Source organism: Physcomitrium patens, chromosome 1, assembly GCF_059467195.1.
Source record: "Physcomitrium patens ecotype Gransden chromosome 1, ASM5946719v1, whole genome shotgun sequence".
In the NCBI taxonomy this organism is placed as follows: Eukaryota; Viridiplantae; Streptophyta; class Bryopsida; order Funariales; family Funariaceae; genus Physcomitrium; species Physcomitrium patens.
In genome coordinates, this window is record NC_143410.1 from 18,973,383 (window position 1) to 18,981,851 (window position 8,469).

Below are 8,469 nucleotides of genomic sequence, written 5' to 3' on the forward strand. Positions count from 1 at the left end.
TAAATAATTAAAAGAATTGACTCCTTTCAACTCTTATATCTTCTTGCTTTTTAGAGAGTCAATGTCCTCATTAATATACAATTGGATATTTGAGAAGTAAGATTTTTTAAGAACTTATTCCTAATCGATGTTTTGTACTATACATCCTTCTTTTAAGTAGCTTAAAGGCTCTTCACTACCTAACATTACATTGCTTCTTGCCTTCACTAAAAAATAGAGATTTTATTATATATATCTTACTTTTTTGAGATGGAATACTACTACCTTCTTGCATTTCTTTGTGTAATTTATTTCTCTTATCGTCAATTTTTCTAATTTCTTTCAATTTTTAAATTTGAAAGTCTAGATTTCTAAATGTGAATCATAAAGACTTGCATCCTTTCTTAGACTTTGTCACAATTTTTGAATTCCTTAACTAAGACTTACCTCGCCTTAGTACCTTTTCCTACCCTACAGAAGTAGCTTGCAATTATTCAATGAGAAACCTATTTAAGAAAGACTAATCAGTTTGGCCTAATTGCTCGAAGACTTGTATTTGCTTCATACAAGCTTCTTAAGGTTTTCCTCTACAATGCCCCCTTAGATTAAAATCTTTTTAAATCCTTCATCTATTAAAAACTTCTTACGCCATAGTTTTTTGGCACTTATATCCTAAAACTATTTCAAAGTTGTATTTCTTTCATCTTATATTTAGTCTATTTAGGTAATAATTAAGGAATTTTCTACACATTTGACTTATCACCAACTTGTTCTTTTTGGTATTATATAGAATTTTGTAACCTTCTTCTACTTTAGAGTGAAGATATCATCACCTTCTTGATCACCTTTATTTATCTTCCATGCGATAGATTCAATTTAATGATTCTTAATTTGTTTTCTTGTAGTCCTTAGTCTTTTATAATCATCTATTCTTTTTATTGAAATTTGTGACTAATCCTTGCACATGTCTCAAGTTCCTTTCATTGATCCATTGAAACTTATGTAGAAGATAACTTTTAAAAGTACACAAATATTAAATTCCTCTAACATCCATCCATTTCTTGTCAAGTATTGCTTCTATTTGAGCCATGGTTTAGTTTCAAACCTCTTCTTGAGATGGAACTCGTGCCTTCTCTTTGTAAAAGCCTTTTACATTTTCTATAAACTTTTTAAGGATACGCACATGGAAAATCAGATGCCACTTCAATCTTTTTAGTATATCTAATACATAGACATTCTTGTATAACACTCTTTCAATTTCATAAAGACATGTTTAGTTTTGGATCTATTTAGGAGTGAGATGTATTAGACAAGTGAGGTTATTTTGTCTTTCTTTTTATAATGCACATCTTTCATGTGTTTATTAATTTTTTCTTATATGTACTTTGAGCTAACTTTAATCTAGCTTTGGTAGCTTTCATTATGGCTTGTCTTTTGGCCACCCCTTGCTCTTTCAATTTAATAAAAATCCAAAGTAGTTTCATCATTCTACCTAATTCTTATCAAGTTAATTGACTTAAATACATCAAAGCCATGAACCACTTGAAAAGATGTATTTCCTAAAGATTCACTCTGAATAGTATTATAACTAAACTTAGCTATAAAAAACCACTTAACTCAATTCTTATGGTTACTTACCACATAGTACTTTAGGTACATTGAAAGAATACCATTTATTTTTTTAATTTAGCCATTCTTTTGTGAATGCCAAGCAATGGTAAATACTATTTTGGATCCTATTTTCTTCATAATGTGTTACCAAAATTGAATTGAGAATTTCACATCTCTATTTCTTACAATTGAAGTTGGTACTTCCTACAAAGAAATCCATCCATCAAATAAGAGACTTACTATCATATTTAGGGCAGTTTTTAATTCTTCTTTTGATTCTTTTAAAAATATTGTCATTGATATGAATCTAACAAACTTGCTAAATCTATCTATAATTATTGATATGGAGTTAGCTTCACCATACTTTGGTAAGCTAGTTATGAAGTCCATTAAAATATCTTTATATAATAGAGATGAAATAGGTGGTGGTTCTAAAAATCCTACATTTACTTGTGTAGAATATTTGTTTTTTTGATACATTAAACAACTTCTTATATATTATTCTATATCTTTTTTAATAGAAGGCCAATAGTAAGACTTTGTCACATCTTTCAATGTGATTTTAACATCTCTATATCCATTGCATGAAAAATCATGTACTTCATACATTATTTTTTTTTCTATCTCTCTTATGGTACATAAAGTCTAGTTTTCTTAAACCAAATAAGTTCATCTTTAATAGAAAAGACTTCTATAAATCCCTTTTATTCTCTCATAGTTTTATTTTGAGCAAATATATATTTTTATTTTAAGTACATTCTCATACTTTTTATAGTCTTTTTTAATGTCTTTGATAAATAGAAAGTCATTACTATACACTATTATCTTTAGTCACATTGTGTCATGGAATTTTTCTTCCATGATTTTTTTTTTTTTATTTAGTGCATCTAATATCAAATTATCTTTTTCAAGTTTGTGAATGAATTTAATGTCCATTGAAACTATCACATCATACTATCTCAATCTTTTAGGAGAGGCTTAAGCTTTTAAAATAAAATACTTAAAAGAAATATTGTTAGTGTACACTTTGTTTTTCCTACCTCTCAAGCAATGTTTCCAAGCTTTCAAATAATGTACTACTATAGAAAACTCCTTTTCATGTATAGGCCATCTCAGCTATCTTTTGCTTAACTTCTTACTCTCAAAAGCCTCAGGTCTTTTTTCTTGCATTAAGACTTTACTAATTGCAAAGTCACTTGCATCAATATAGATTTCAAATTTCTTATCAAATTGAGGATAAAATAGCACCATATTTGAAATTAAAGTATCTCTTTATTATTATGAAAAATAAAATTCATCAATGTAGTGAAAATAACAAAAGTATTATATAATCCAAAAGGCATAACCACAAACTCATAAGAACTATATTTGGTTCTACAAGAAATCTTTTCTATGTCTTATTAAATAATCTTTATTTGATAGTAACCACTTTTAAGATCAATTCTACTAAAACTCTTGCTACTACTCAATCTATCCAATAAGTCATCAACTCTTAGAAGTGGGTAGTTATTTTTGATAGTGATCTTATTCAAAGCTCTATAGTCAATGTACATCCTCAATTTATCATCTTTTATCTGTACAAAAAGAATTAAATCTCCAAATGGAAATTTGCTTTATCTAATGTAGCATTTTTTGAGCAATTCCTTGAATTATTTTTGAGTTCTTTTATCTCTACTTAATTCAATAAATAAAGTAATTTACTTAATGGTTGTGATTTTGGAACTAGATCTATTTTATGATCCATTAATCTATTAGATAGGAGTTTTTTTGATAATTCATTAATCAAAATATCTTCAAATTCTAATATAAGATTTTTCATAAGTTTTATAAAATATAAAGTGGTCTTTACTAAATTATTTTTATTATTAAGAAAATCATCTATATATTCATATTCAAAATAAAATCATTACTTTTCAAGTACAAAAAAAATTGTTCTCCTTCTAACTCACTTCAAGAAACTATATAGATTCTAAATTCATATAACATGAAAAGGTTTGTGAATGGTAAGTGTTCTACTTTTCCATTCTCTTCAACCATGACTACTATTAACTTAGGCTTCTATCAAAGTTCCACCCCATAGAAGTCTAAGAAAGTATTCTTTGATACTACATCTATTCTATTAAGGCTAGACACTGTGAAGTTTGTTTGAAAACTTTTTTTCTCAGATTTGAACTTCACATCTTTTACAACCAAGTTAATTGTCTTTAAACCATAAAAAAAAAGACGTTCTTATTTCTTTGGTTAGTTCTTAAGCCGACTCTAATTTCTTGATATAAATTTGACTCACAAATAAGTTGATTGCCCTTGTATCAATTGATATTGAAACTTCAATATTTTTAATCTTAGAACTTAAATAGATGAATTTCTTATGCAAGCTTGTTAAGATAAATTTTCCTTCAAATCTATCTTCTCTTACTAAGATCCTCTTACTAAAATTCATGACTTAAAGTCTTTCAATTACATAAGTTTCAAATAAAAAAGAAGTGTTAGAAAATTCACTTACCTTTCTAAAGACTTCTTCATTCTTGCAATCATTGGCATAGTATCTATTTTATTGACACTTAAAATAAGTCACATTAAGTGAGCTTGCTTTTATCTTCTTAGAACTATTTCCTTAGTTTTCTTTAGTTTTGAATTTAAAAAATTAATGACCATTTTTTTCAAATTTCTTCTTTGAAAAACGAGATTTCTTATTGTTGAGGAAGGACTTAGTTCTACCTTTGGAGTTATACTTCCTTTCTCGAGTCTTGATTATAGTCCTTTGTTCACTATGGCAAACTTCTTATTCTTCCATTTTTAACTAAGAGGCCAAAGCAAAAATATTATTTATATTGGTGGAAATGACTTTTCTTTCTCAATATGTCTTTTTAGTTGCTATTATCAAGGACATGAATCTTGAAGAAAGAAAATACTCAATGTACTCTTATGTCAATAAAAAAAACTAGAAAGTCACTTAAAGATAATATATTATTAAACTAGAATGGCTATTGTCAAAGACAAGAAGATTAGAAAGTCTTGGAATAAGACTAAAGACTAGAAAAATATTGACAAGAGTGAAGAAGGCTTCACTCTTGCCTCTATATATACTCTTAACTAGGAGCTACAAGGCGATGTCCTATAGGACCTCCAAAATACATTGACTTTGCTAGCCACATGTCTTAACTTGCAAGGTAAGTTATCTATGTATGTGCCATATAGTTAGCCTGTTCCATAAGCTATTATATAGAGTTAACTTATTCTATAAGCTACTAATACATGGTTAACTTATAGACCAAGTTTCTATCCTATAAATATATCTAAAGTAAAAAATCATGTTTATAAAGCTTCTAAGAAGCTTTCCTAAAAGACTTTATGAAATTAATCTATATTTATCTATTTCTACTTAATTATATAAGTAACTATTGGAGTAAATGTATATATCCATGACATTATCCCCTCTTCTAGGGACAAGTTCCATAAGGAGCGATCTTCATATGTTGAGGAAGTCTAAGATACAGCAAATTATATTTTTCACCTAATCTAATCTTTCCTCTCTTCAAAGATGATTGATAGGCCTTTTCAACCATCAATAATGTCCCAAACTACAGCAAGAAGACCAACTTGTTATTTGACATCTTGTTATTTGATCATTGTCAACCTTCAAATAAAACATTTGAAACACCATCTAGAGTTGTTCATACCTCTAATAAAATCACCAAAAAGTAGGAGTCTCTTCTAAGGTCGTAATACCAAATACTTTGTATGTCGCCATTTATTCAAGAAAGGACATGTCATTCTTGAAGATCTTCATCTTGATTTTGTCGTCTTGAAGGTTGTGACAATTATAATGTCTCAATTAATAAATCCGCAAATGAAAGCTCTTAAGTTGAATCCGTTGGTTGTTGATTCTCCATCTCCTAAGTGTCACAAATACACACAAGCTACAAAGAAAGATAGAAGATATAATGTCATTTTTTTTATCTTATTTCTTTTATAACAAAGATTTTTTTTCTTCATCATGATTTTCATAGATTTTGTTGATGAAAAGCTTTAACTTTCTTTACTGTATTTACAAGATTCTTTGATGGCTTCCATGTGCATTCACTAAATCATATGTGTGCCAATGAACAAGATATTTTAACCTATTTTGACATTGCCTTGATTCTAAGACTTCTTTCACCTTGAACTCTTGATTATTATCCACTTTTATAGGAGGAAGTGGAATTTGTCTTCTTCTCAAAATATTCACTATCTTATATGGCTCAAGAAGAGATATGTGAAATATAAGGTGGATCCTCATAGACTCCAATACATGTAATTGATAAATAAGAAGATTGATTTGTTCACAAATAAAAAAAGGTCTCAACCTACAATAGTCCAACTTATCACAAGGACAAATAGTCTTGATATTGCAACGAAGTAACTATACTTTGTCACCTATATTAAATTGTGGTTACTCCTTGCCTTAGGTATCTGCATTCATCTTTTGCAGTTCTTGAGCTTCTTTTAATTGTATCTTTATTATTGTATGTAGCTCCAACAAATGATTTGCTAAATCTTTTGTCATAGGATTATCAACTTTTGAAAAGTCAAAAGTATCAAGTCGTAGATAATAACCATAATTGACAAAAAAAAATATTTTTTGAATAGAAGAATATACCAAATTATTGTATGCAAACTCTACCAATGGTAAAAGAGTTGTCTAATCATCTTAATGATAGTTGATAGTACATCTCAAATATTCTTCCAAAATATAATTCACCCATTCCGTTTGTCCATTAGTTTGAAGATAAAAAGCTGAAGAAAGCTTTATATCTACCTTTAAAATTTCGAATAAGATTCTTAAAAATCTTGATACAAATTAACTCTCCCTATCTGATATAATATCTTTTGACAATCAAAAGTTATTTTTAAACAAGGATATGTGTAAAGATGTATTTGATGTGATGATGATTCTCATTCTCAAAAAGATTGTGGTGAATTTGATGAGAGGGTACAATAAGACATTTTTTATTGAAAAGATGGGAAGGTTGTATTGAAAGATACTAGTGATTTTCTACAAACTAACTTTGGTAAAAGAGGCATGAAAACATTGCTTAAAGATTATTTGAAAATACATGGAATTGCGGCAATAGAAGCTATAAGTTATGAAACTAAGGAAAATATTGATGGTAGATAGAATTTTGTTGGAAATGTTCAACCAAGTGGACTTTGGTCTTATGCCATTTCTACAATGTAAAAAAAAAAGATGCCACAGGAAGCTTTATTGAGAACTGCTGCAACAATTCGTGGTGCTACGGGTTAGGAGGATCCTGTAGAATCTATATCAGTACATGCATATATTGCTAAAAGTCAACATGAAGATTTAATGGAAGAAAAGAAGAGAGGAAATTTTGATAATATAAGAGAAGGAAATTCTTTTAAGAAGCAAACTTGAAGAGATAAGGCTCGTGAAGTAGCTTCATAAGAATTACCCACAAAAGATACTTCAACAATATTTGAAGAAAAAACAAAAGAGATGAAAGATAAAGATAAATTGACAACTTAAAACTATTCTCTGATATTGAAGCAACAACACATTTAAAGGGAGTACTTAAGGAATCTGTGCTCAATGCTAAGATTGAGTTTACATTGAAAGAAATTTTAGGAATTGCCAAGAAAGAATTCCATGATATCATTATTGACAGTATTAAACAAAAGAGGCAATTAATGGGAGAAGCTAGATTGAATCATGCTATTGATGCACACATATATGAAGGTGAAGAAGATGTATTTGATAATTGTTACAAACAATCAACAAGTGAAGGAAGGAGTCATAATCAAAGGGTACGTTTTGATGATCAAGGTAATAAAGATAGAGAGGTTTCAAGTCATTATACTCAGAAGCATTAGGCTAGAGTAACTACAGAGGCATTAGTGAAGATTGGAGATATGGACGAGTCAGTTGTTGCTTTGATTGACCATGGTTCAGAGATAAATTTTATGTCTAAAGATCTTTATATGAAACAAAGGTGGCCAATTGATATGGAACATGGATGGATAATATGGACTGCTAATAATACATGAGAGAAATTATATGGTATTTACCCGGATGTAAAAATTTGGATTGGTGATGTTACAATAGAAGAGAATTTTTATGTTCAAGATGCAACATCTTATCTTCTTATTTTGGGATAACCATATATTATTGCAACTCGGATGGAAACAAAAGTATTTAATGATGGTTTAGCTTATGCATGAATTTGTAGTGAGGATGAGAGGAGGGTAGTACAGTTTTTGACTATGCCTCCAAATCATGAGCGGAGTCAAGACAAATTGAGAGAAAATCCATTGCCAAGGGTTATTGAAGAATTCAAGGATTTTTTGAAGGTACTACTATAAAGCGAGATTATAGATGTATAGAAGGAGAGGTACTCTCGTACAATGTAGGTGCCTTTAATGGAAGATTTATTAGTATTTTGAAAATGGAAGCATTATGTATAAGAAGATTGATGATTTAAAAAGAAAAAAAAAAAAGAAATTAAGTAAGAAGATTGACGATTTAAAAAGAAAAAAATGAAGTAATTAAGTACTATTGAAAAAAAATTGTATAGATTAGGAATATTAGAAGATAATAAAAAGAATACTGGTCTTTATGAAAAAAATGGATTGAAAGATCTTTTGGAATTGATTGCATCTATTGAATTAGATAACAATGATAAAGTTATACCAATTCATTCAAAAGAAGTTTATGATATGATTTAATCTTTTCAAGCATCGAAGATTATAGTTGAGACATAATATAAGATAATAGATAAGAAAGTTAAACCGATTGTTGGATCTTTGCCAGAAGATTCTAAAGAATAAATGATAGAAGCATCAAGAAAAATGAACTTGACAAATCCTAGGAATATTGGTCAC